At 41.1% G+C, this 12,233-nt stretch overlaps 1 pseudogene; it reads right to left on the bottom strand.

Moving 5' to 3' along the window:
• Nucleotides 1-2,944: 2,944 nt before the first annotated feature.
• LOC143412047 (sorting nexin-4 pseudogene) lies at nucleotides 2,945-11,350 on the bottom strand (annotated as a pseudogene).
• Nucleotides 11,351-12,233: the final 883 nt, after the last annotated feature.

The following is a 12,233-nucleotide window of genomic DNA, read 5'->3' as shown; positions in this document are numbered from 1 at the left end:
AATAATGACATATCATAATCTCTATGACACTATAAACTAAGATGATAGCTCATTGCATTGATCTCATTCATTGAAAGAATAGAAAGTCATAAAATATGTAATCTAAACATTACATCTCAAACTGTAGAAGGAGAACAAATCAACATCAAAAGCAATAGAAGATAGGAAATAATTAAAATCAGAACTGAAATCAATAAAATTGAAACAAGTCCAAAAACTCAGCAAAACAAAGTGAGTTCTTTAAAAAAAATAAATAAATAAAATTCTAAACCCTTAGCTAAGCTAATGAAGAGAAAGAAAAAAGAACAAATTACTAAAATTCATGATAAAAAAATATCAATGTGGATACTACTGAAATACAGATGAGGGCTGGAATTGTGGTTTAATGATAGACAAATTGCCTAGCGTGTGTGAGGCACAGGGTTTAATCCTCAGCACTGTTGGGTGTGTGGGAGACTCTCCACTGAAGTTAAGCTTCCATCTGGCGAGAAGGATATCATGGAATCCCTTACCCCTCCCCCTCCGGAGGCGTGGAGGACCGAGCTAACTCGCAATAAACACCTCTTTGCTGTTTACATCGATCTTGGTCTCTGGTGGTCTTTGGGGGTCCCGAATTCGAGCAAAACAAAACCTACCAAGAAAAGAAAAGTCCAGCCCCAAATGGATTCTCCGCTGGTTCTACCGGACCTGCAAAGGAGAACTAATATCAATCCTCCTCAAATTATTCCATGAAATAGGGCTGGGGATGTGGCTCAAGTGGTAGCCCGCTCGCCTGGCATGCGTTCGGCCCGGGTTCGATCCTCAGCACCACGTACAAACAAAGATGTTGTGTCCGCCAAGTACTAAAAAAAAAAATATTAAAAAATTCTCTCTCTCTTTCTCTCTCTTTCTTTAAAAAAAAAATTATTCCATGAAATAGAAAAAGAGGAAACCCTTCCAAAGTCATTGTATGAAGCTAGTATCACCCTGATACCAAAACCAGAAAAAGACACATCAAGGGAAGAAAACTTCAGACCAATATCCCTGATGAGCAAAAATTCTTAATAAAATACTGGCAAATAACATACAAAAATATATTAAAAAGATACTGCACCATGATCAAGTGGGGTTCATCCAAGAATTATTCAACTTACAGAAATCAATAAATGAAATGTATGACATCAATAGCCTTAAAGACAAGAAACACATGATTATCTTAGTAGATGAAAAAGAAACATTTGACAAAATTCAGCATCCATTCATGTAAAACTCTAGAAAAACTAGGGATAGTAGGAACATACTTCAACATTGTAAATGCTTTATATGTTAATCCCAAACCAACATCATTCCAAATGGAGAAAAATTGAAAGCATTCCCTTAAAACCTGGAACAGGACAGGGATGCCCCTATCACTACTTGTACTCAACATAGGTTCTTGAAACTCTAGCCAGAGCAATTAGGCAAAAGAAAGAAATTAAATGGATATGTATAGGAAAAGAAGAGCTCAAAAAAAAAAAAAAAACTCCACCAGAAAACTTCTAGAACTCATAAATTAGTTCAGCAAAGTAGCAGGATATAAAATTAACACTCATCAATCAGTTGTGTTTCTATACAACAGTGATGAATCAACTGAAAGAGAAATTAGGAAAACTATTCCATTCAAAATAGCCTCAAAATATTAAAACTTTTTTTTTTTGAGAATGTCACAAAAGAGATGAAAGACCTCTATAATGAAAACTACAGAACACTAAAGAAAGAAATTAAAGAAGATCTTAGAAGAAATTGAAAAGATCTCCTATGTTCTTTGATAGGCAGAATTAATATTGTCAAAATGGCCATCCTACCAAAAGCACTATATCGAGTCAATGCAATTCCTGTTAACATTCTTTTTTTTTTTTTCAGCACAAAACTTCATTTATTTATTGTATAAGTTTGGCAAACAGCACAAAAATCCAGCAACATTTTAAACATGTAAAAAAGTCAAATGTTGAATGGTATGGGGATTTTTTAAAACATCATTAGAAATAATTAGTACACATTTAAGATTCTGCAAAGCTACGAAAATGAGGGTGCTTGGCTTCTGAACATATACCACAAAACATACATTAAAAAAACAATGTAATTTATCTTTACAAAAATTATAGCCAAGCAATAGAAATGAAGGCTGTTAATGATAAAGGTATGAGCTCATGTGTTGACCACATTTATCTTATACATGGAAATGCTACATCTTGTACCCTGAAACGCCATGTGCAGAGAGCCAAGCAAAGGAAATGGGGCTCATCACTGAGGTTAAGAATTGTTGAAAATACTACTACTCAATTAAAATTTTCTATATAGCAATTCCTGGACCAAAAGAATGTATTCCACTCTATATCTGAGAAGTTGAGACTTATTTGTTGGCAGTATAAAATTTCTGACCAGTATCAAAATTCTGGTAAAACACAAACTGAAGGCATTTTCTAGTGTATGAGGTGTTACAGGGGCATCAACAAATGTGGAAGAAAAACCTAGATTTCACAATAAATTTCTGCTGAGCTTTGTCAAACCAAACAGCTCAACTATAAGGCAAGAGAAAATGCCCCCTTATGACAGGTTAGTGGGTCTCACCAAGTAAATATAGGAATTCAATCTTAGGAAAAGAACTTCCTGCATGAACAGATCTGAAAGAGTTGGCATTGAAAGGAGCGTCTAGAAATTAACTAACGCCTTAACATTTAATCATTGGTTCAGAAGCCTGATGAATAATCTGTTGGTAAATATTATTAAATTAACTTTTTTTGGAATCAGCACCAGTCCCCAAAACCTCAAATTATAATATTTAATCTTGATTAAAATACATCATTTTTGTGCTATAGGAACACAACTATAATCAGTTAAAATAAAGCTGAACTGATTCAACTTATTGTATATTTTTAAGTATACGGGGTAGCAACTTAAATTTCTTTTATTTACTTGTGCTTTGTTTTGGGGCACGTTGATTGAAGAAAAAGTCATTTCATAGGATTACATCTTGCTAAAGCATTCCTTAGCATTGGTCCAAACTTGAATTCCCTCTTTACACATGCTGATCTGCATGACAGCATAACTTATGAGGGCCTCCTTTAGGTCACGGTTCTTTTGTTCTTTGAATCGCTCAATATCAGTCCATGCATTTTTCACAAATTCTCTGCCTTCCAAATTTTTAGACTTTAGCTGCTGTTCTCCTTCATTTATTTGTTCTTCTAACACCTTGATTCTGGCTTCTCTTTGCTCTGGAGTTTCTTGACCAAAGAGCTTGGTAGTCATTCCCTTCAAAGAGAATGTCCTCACAGTCCCAGTTGCAAGTTCTTCACACTGCTGCTTCTTGGAAGCTAGATCCTGGGCAGCCATCTCCAGGTCATACTGCATAAGTTCATGTTTCCTGCACACAGCCCGTAGTGCTTCTGCATAAAAAAGGTACTCCTTTAACTGATCTGCATAATGTTCTTCATCTTCCAAAATATCATCAATAGAAGATGCATACACATCCATATGATGACCAGCACTCTGTAGCCCATCACCCATTTCTTTTTCTATGGCACTCCATTCACTGAAAACTCGGCCATAATTCCCATGTACTTTATATACACCATAGAGTCCATCTGCTACTCTAGCTCTGACTCGAAGAAGATGTGAGATGACTGACTGTAGTTCATCACTGTAGTGTTTCAGTTCAGTAAATCTCCATGTCAGCTTCGGAGCCCTCTTCCCGGGCCCTTTCTGCTTCCTCAGGGGCCACAGCCTCCAGCCCAGGGTCCGGACGACCCAGCGGCTCCAGAGGCGCAGGCTTCAGCTGCCTCTCGGTCTGGCGGTGCCTGCTCCATAGCTGCAGTTCAGCACAGCGAGCCCAGTGCCGCTGGGCCTGCGCCAGCGCCCCACCCCCAGCCGCCCCCTCCTGTTAACATTCTAATGATGTTCTTCATAGAAATAGAAAAAGCAGTCATGAAATTCATTTGGAAAAGTAAGAACCCCAAAATAGGAAAAAAAAAAAAATCCTTAGTGAAAAAAGTGAGGCAGTGAAGCCAGAATTAGACAGGCAGTCAGAGTAGATAGGTAAATCGAGTCAGGTCAGATCAAGGAGGCCAATTTTGAGTGAGTCTGGGAAGTTGGAGACTGTCCCCTGAGAGATCTTATCAAGAACCTGCCTTTGCTCCAACCTGTGGCCAAGGTAACCTGCCCCAGGAATTTCCCCTCCCTCCCGGGAGCTATAAGGTTGTTAATGTGTCCTTGGCTACTCTACCCTGCCCTTTCCCCTTCAGCCCACGTGTTTCCCACTTTTTGGCCCTCCCACCGGGCATTCTGGGGCCTAGACACATGGCAGAAAGGAGAAAAATAAAGGGGAAAAGGCAGGAGAATGGAGGAAGCCTAGGACATATAAAAAGGGCAGAACACCTTCCCTCGTGGGATACCAGGATACCAGCTATGGCCCCCTTCTCCCTCCTGGGAAAAGTCTATGTTACCCCTTTTTTACTTGGTGAGCTTCTCTAATGTTCAAACTTCCACATGTGGGGAAGAAGAACTCGTCGTCACTGATAACCAACGGTATCATAATACCCCAGAGCTAGAGTAACAAAAATGACACGGTATTGGCACCAAAACAGACATGCAGACCAATGGAAAAGAGGAGAAGACACAGAGACAACCCCACATACAGTTATCTCATCTGAGATAAAGGCACATAAACATACATTGGAAAAAAGATAGCTTCTTCAACAAATGGTGCTGGGAAAACTGGAAATCCATATGTAGTAGGATAAAATTTAATCCCCATCTCTCACCCTGCACAAAACTCAAAGTGGATCAAAGACGTAGGCGTTAGACCAGAGACTCTACACCTACTAAAAGAAAATGTCTCATGTTCTCTCTGGTATATGGATACTAACACACTATAGGGGGAGGGGAATAGAAGTTCATTGAATTAGACAAAGGGCAATGAAGGAATGGGAGAGGAGATGGGAATCAGAAAAAAACAGCAGAATGAATCAGATATCTTTCCTGTGTTCATATATGAATACACGACCAGTGTAACACCACGTCATATACAACCACCATTTGAGCCAGTTATCCCACTCCTTGATATATATACAAAGGACTTAAAAGCAACATACTACAGTGATGCAACCACATTAAGGTTATAGCAGCCCAATTAATAATAACTAAACTTTGGAACCAATCTAGGTGCCCTTCAGCAGATGAATGGATTTTAAAAAGTAGTACATATACTCAGTGGAATATTCTCAGCCATAAGGAAGAATGAAATTATGGTATTTGCCAATAATTGGATAGAACTGGAGACTATCATGCTAAATGAAGTAAGCCAAGTCCTCAAAAAACAAAGTCCACATGTTCTCTCTGATATGAGGATGCTAACACACAATTAGGGCGGGAGGAATAGATTTTATCGATTTAGACCAAAGGAAATAATAAAGACAGTAGAATATAATGGACATAACTTTCCTGTGTTCACATATGAATAAATGACCAGAGAAACTCCACATCATGAACAACCATGAGAACGGGATCCTAAGTTATACTCCGTCAATGTACGTCAAAATACACTCTACTGTCATGTATATATAAAAAGAACAAATAAAAATAAATGAATTAGTAAATAAAATTTTTATTTCAACATGGCTTTTTCCTCAAAGGAAAATGATCACAGAATAATCAGATGCCACTAAACATTCTTTTGTCTTGCAAGGAGTGACAAGAATCTATCCCACATGACTGAAAGAAAAGCACTCTGTCCATTTACACATTTTTGACAAGAAAATTCAGAAGTGGGATATTGCTGGGACATTCTTGTCATGATTCCCTTTTACTTTCCTGAAACCCAACATTTACCAAATAGTTAATAAATTTTATTCTTTGATTCAAAAAGAAAAAATATGAAAACAAAACACCCCCCCCCCCCAAAAATCATGGGAGTAACCACTATAATTTTTTTTTCCACACCAGTCTCATATGGGGTCACCTTTTGCAGTGTTCCTGTAGGAAATCTTTGTCCCAAATTCCTACTAGCTCATTTTTGTTCAACCAAACTTTGTTCCTTATTAAAATCTCTTTGAATGATATCAAGCAGTAGTGTTAAATGCCACAAATGTAGATCCTTTCTGCTCCTTTAGAGATTCCATAGGGCTGCTGATGAGTCTTCTCTTTTCAAACCAGATTTGGGTCTAAGCTAAACCTTTTGCATTCACCCATTCTCAAAGTTTATTGGGAACAGAAGTCCAAACTTGCTCAGATGTAGCAGAAAGGGGATCTTTAGGCCAGATGGCCAAGGCAAATGCTGAAACATATGGAATATGACCAACATAATTTTTTAAAGATTTTTAAATACTAAAACCTATGTAAGAAATATTTTTACTGATAGCTATGTGTTATGGTTTGGATGTGGTGTCCCCCAAAAGCTCATGTGTGAGACAATGCAAGAAGGGTTAGAGGAGAAATGATTGTGTTGTAAGAGTCTTAACCCAATCAGTGAATTATTCCCCTGATAGGGATTAACTGAGTGGTAACTGAAGGGTTAGGGTGTGGTTGGAGGAGGTGGGAATTTAGGTGTGGCTTTGGGGTATATATTTTTATCTGGCAAGTGGAGACCTCTCTCTCTGCTTCCTAATCACCATGTGAGCCGCTTCCCTCTGCCACTCTTCTGCCATGATGTTCTGCCTCACCTGAGCCCTGAAGAATGGAGCCTGCCTTATATGGACTAAGATCTCCGAAACTGTGAACCCTCAAATGCCACTAACTTTTTCTCCTCTATAGTTGTTCTGGTTGCGTTCTTTTAGTCACAGCAGTGAAAAGCTGACTAAAACACCATGATTCCTGGTCCTGAAACTCCTGCAGTTCATGTGTCTGATACATGTCCCCCGCCACCCCCTGCACCAGGAGAGAGGAAAAACTCTGTGATGAAGGAAGCAATGGAAACCAGGGTCAGGCTGGATATAGTCAGTTGAGGAGTTTTCCAAATCTTTCTCGTCATATTTAAACCCCCAGATCCTAGGTTGAGAGCATATCTGCCCTTTGTCCTGACACCCAAGAGCATATCACCTCCTACGTAGACATCTCAACTGACATTAAGGAAACAATGCATGGTGAAGAGTGGGCCCTGTGACATGTTCACAAGGACCTCTTTTGGTTGGCCTGACTTGAATTCAACACACTGCTCCCCCATTCACTTGAAAACCCATGGTATATTGGCTTTCGGGGCTACTTCAAGGAAGATCATATCAACTGGCTTCTTATCACTCTGTGGGAAGCAGCCACTGCTGGATTTATTCTGCACAAACCCCAATGAGTATTGAATATGACCTTCACAAATTTGGATCCCTGGAACTCAATGGAAAAGCAATCTGGAGTGCAGGGTCCAATAGGCAAGAGTGCCAGGACCTGCTCTGCTGTGGCTGTTAATTCAGAAAACTGTCGAGAGGCAATGAGGGCTTGAGAAAAGACAAACTCTTGCCCATGTCCCACACAAGCGATGGAATTTGGGTCTCCTCTGTGTGACTCAGGCTGGCTGTGAAATTAAGTTAAGAAAAAGAAGAAACTATACTACACAGGAAGTAATTTTGGAAAGCAGGAGCAGAATGGCTCTGCAACCTTGGGGGGGTCCAGCTTCCACACTGGGAAGAGAGAAAGAGAGTGAGTGAGCCAACATTTGGTCTATTCATACAAAGGAACTTCAAAGGTTTTCTACAGAATGTTCTTTACCAAATATGGTTATAAGAGCAGCCGAGTGAAGACTGAAGTCATGTACATTGTTTGGGAGGGGCCACAAAATAGCATGCAATGCCCAACCAAAATCTCCTTGTTTCAAGGCCAAGTGAAGGTGTTAAATATCTCAGGAGTGACTTCCCACATATTCCCACTTTTCACTTTGCAGGTGTAAATGATGAGCTATTATTTCAAGTTTCAGGATTTTTGTACTGAGGATATAAAAACATTGTCACAATACAAAAGAAAATTAATAGCATACATATCATTCCAAAAATATACCATGCAAAATGTTTCAGCATGTTTTTAGGATGGGAGTCAATCAATTTACAAAGTATTCAACCAGTTAGAAATGCAGTGTACATGAGATCGGTCCTGCTTTCTTAGCTAGCCTGCCTGGGTGCTTTGACTTATCCCCATGAGATTTAAACCATTATTATTGTTATGCCAAATACCCATCAGATGATCTCTAATTTTTTCCAAATTTTATTGGGAAGCATGAAAGTTGGTTACAATAATGCAGGCATACTTATTTTTAGCATGGCATTTAAGCCTTTGTTAGAATTTGAGAGCAGAAAGTTTATTATAGGTATCTATAATAATGGCTTTTAGAATATTAAATCCAGTTGCAAACTCTTATCAATTTTTACCTAATTCTATAGGACTTTAGAAATATTTTGAACCAAATTATTAAGAAAATTAGCTTAATTAGATTACATTTTTTAAATAATTTACAGGATATTTGTTATGCCTCCAATAATTAAAACGTAAAAGGATTAAAATAGGCTCACAGGACACAGCAGGAACCCTCCTGTGGTTTCTGCCTATAAAGTTAGATATAGGGCCATTTGTAAGATGGAGAAAATGAGGCAACAATTGAATGCTAATAATCCTTTTTTGAATATCGTCTTTCCTGAAAGTTAGAATATTACCAAAGAAACTTTCAGGGGTCATGACATCATGAGAGAATGGATTATGTTGATAAATAAGGTGAATATGGAGCCAGATATAAGCCTGAAAGAATACATTAAGATATATAGGACCCAAATTATCACCAAATAAGAAATGACTGTTGTAAATCAGTTTGCCAGGCTTTAATTTGGTCTTCCTTATACAGCTGCAAATAATACCCAAAAAATAAGGAGTAATTTAAATCATGGATTTTTAAAGAGTCAAATTATAGTATATCTAATTTTATTTTTGTATTCTAAAAATAGTTTTTATAATTCAATTGTATTTCTAGCTTCTTAGATCTTTTGTTAAATTAAGAACCCAAATTAAACATGTGGATTGCAAATTTCTTTTAAGAAGTAGAAGTGAAACATTCAGTGAGAGCACTTCCACATTGATTCCTCCTGGCTTTGGACTTCCTATAAAAGTTGGCGTCTTGATATAACTGTCTTTTATCGATTTTTTGAAGATCAATCCAAAACATATCCATCACCTCTAGGGATTTTATATTGCATTGGCAAAGCATTTGTATACTTCATTCATTTAGAAAAGATGCCAAAGTTTATTGTAGAATGATTAGGGCAGTAAAATATTGGTAGATATTCTGTGGAAATAACTGGCTTGTATGGGAAAAATTTTATTTCAATAACCATTCTATTTTAACAATAATCCAAATATATAAATACAGTCTTAAATTCTAAGGACCAGTATTTTGAAATTAAGCTAAGAAGTGGAGAATAAACCATACTACCCAGGAAATAATTTCGAGAAGTGCAGGCGGGACAGCTCTATAATCTTAGGGGTCCATCTTCCACACTGGGAAGAGAGACAGTAAGCAAACCCACGTTTGGTTTATTCATACAAGGGAACTTCAAAGGTTTTCTACAGAATGTTCTTCACCAAACAAGGCAGGAGGTGGGTTTTCCAGGTCTAATGGGTCACGCTCAATTCTGGAACTACAAGAGCAGCCTTGAAGTCACATGCATTGTGTAATCCATTTAGTGGGAGGGGCCACAAGATAGCATGCAATGCCAGATCAAAATCTCCTTGGCTCAAGGCCCAGGGGAAAATGTTAAATAGGACAGGAGTGGCTTCCGACAACAAATACATAGAAAAGTTGGAACCAGGCGGAACACCATCCTTTGCTGTAGGAACAGTGACCCAGAGCTAGCTCAGCACATTTATTATATAGAGTTATTTGTGGGAAAGTTTCTACAAAGCAGGCAATATGAAGGATGCAGCACTGGCGAGACATTAGGGTTATCTTGTTATGCTCAGAATTCCGTATCACCAGGAGCTGGTGCCTGAGCTCAAGGTTGAAACTGATATAACTCAATGCCTTTGCACAGTTTCCTGAGTCTGGGTGTCACCATAGCAACTGGTCAATTTTGATGTGCATCTTTGCACAGGAAGTTCCCAGCACAAATGCAGCCATGAGGCAATTAGAGGCTCTGTTCCAAGTCACTGCTCTCCACAACAGAGAGATGGGTGGATGATGCTCTGCTGATGGCTGGTGGCCTGACTCTTTTTGAGAAGACTGGAGTCCAGTGTAGGCCTGGGTCTGCACTTGAGCTAACCTCCTCCTGATCAGTGAATATGCTCCTTACTGACAGCACATGGGGCTCAGGACCATAAACTGGAGGTGATTAATACAGGATGTATCTATACCAGTTGGAGGCACCAGGGAGCAGAGCATAAGCTCTGTAGTCACATAGCCTGGGCTCAAGGCCTGGCTGAGCCACTACCAGGTAACTGACCTAAGGAAGGGTGTCAGGCTTCACTATGCTGTTAGGACACATCTTCCAACAACTTAATGGAACCTGCAAACCCAGAAGGGGCTTAGCAGTTGGCAGCATCCAGTCAGCTCAGAACACTGCTCAGAAACCCAGGCTCAGCAGTGAGTCTGCACTGGTGTTCTAGGAGGTTCATCTGAGCCAGATGGCATTGAGGAAGTGGAGAGGTCACTGGAGGTGCCTAGCAGGATCTTGAGTCATCCTGGTCCTGGGTTTTTAGCACCCCTTGCACCACTGCACCAAGCTCCTGGCCCCAAGTGTTCCTTCACCAACCTCCCAGTAGGGTCCTCTCTCACCAGCTTTGCCAATCTCTTTGCTCCAGAGAATAGTGTTGGCCACACACAAGTACTAGGTTCCCAAGCTAGCACTGTGGGTCCTGCATTGCCAAGACTTCAGAATTGGCACTAGGAAGAAGGAGCAATTCTGGAAGGAGCTGCTATTCCAATAGTCCTTACATTGATGCACATGGACAAGGAGAAAGGTTCATCCCTGGGAGCTTGAAAATGCAGCCTGGCCCTTTTTTCTGGGTCAACTTCTCTTGACACAACTGGGCTACACCTCAAGCTGGCTGTAGTGCCCTTTCTCTGTCACATGTTTCATCCAGACATCACAAGGGCTGGGCAGAACAGTGCACAGAGAGTGCACCTTTAGCTTCCACTGGACAACTGTGTCCAAGTCTATCTCCCTTGGTCTCTGTTCTGGTCTCTGGATGTCACTGGCATGATGTGCTCAGAATGGTCAATTTCTTAGTTCACTCAGTCATCAGTCCTGCTGACTGCCCCTGTTCTACAGTCTCCCACCCTTTGGTGTGACCAGCGATGCCTCTGCTCCTGTCATTACCTTACTGTTCCAGCGTCTTCTAACAGTCCCCTGCCTACAGGCTCTTCAACCATAATCCCAGTCCTTCTGTATGTCGGTCAGCTGGCGGCTACAGAACCCCTCTCCTTCAGACTGTGCACATCTCCCTGGGGATGCTCCAGTCAGTGTCCTGAGGGGACTCCTGAAAAAAGGGCATGCTCTCAACTAGCAACTTGTGGAGGTTCTGATCCTCAGAACCTTAAGGATTGCTCCTTCCTGGCACACACCCATTGTTCCACTTCACCACCTGAGCAGGCCTCCCAGGTTGTGGAGCCCATGACACTGACTCACCTCCCTTTCTTCCTCCCGAGCAAACAGGAGGGAGGACCCCAGACAACCCAGAGTAGGGGTGGCTGACAGGAGGTCTAGAAGAAGGAGCAGGAATCGGTGGTGGTGGTGGAGGAGGGGGAGGAGGAGGAAGAGGAGGAGGGGGAGGAGGAGGAGGAGGGGGAGGAGGGGGAGGAGGAGGAGGAGGAGGAACAGGGCCAGAAAGAGACAGAGGCCTGGCAGACCCATGGGGAGGGGGATGCCCCTAGCAACAAGGAACTAGCACCAGCCGAGCCCCTGGAGATCCAGGGAGAACTCACTGCTGTGAAGCCCTGTTGGGCTTCAGGAGGGAAACACCTTATGTAAGAGGGCCTAGGTGTGTCCCCTGAACTTGTATTCAGCCACCATGTGGTGCTCAAGTGTCACAGCCCTGCTGCAGTTGTGTTGAAAACGGGGCAGCCTGAAGCAGTGGCAGCAGTGCTCCTCCTGAGCCAGTCCCTGCCAGCTGCCCCATGCCAGAGAAAGGGACAAGGATGGGCGGATGAACAGCATCTTCCCAGCTCTCCAGACTTCCCAGGTTAGTCCACAGAGTGCAGGTGAGCAGCCTTCTTGAAGTTCATCTGGGCGCTGTCCTTCATCCACCACTGTCAG

Source organism: Callospermophilus lateralis, chromosome 13 (assembly GCF_048772815.1).
Source record: "Callospermophilus lateralis isolate mCalLat2 chromosome 13, mCalLat2.hap1, whole genome shotgun sequence".
NCBI lineage: Eukaryota > Metazoa > Chordata > Mammalia > Rodentia > Sciuridae > Callospermophilus > Callospermophilus lateralis.
This window is presented reverse-complemented; position numbering and strand designations above follow the sequence as displayed.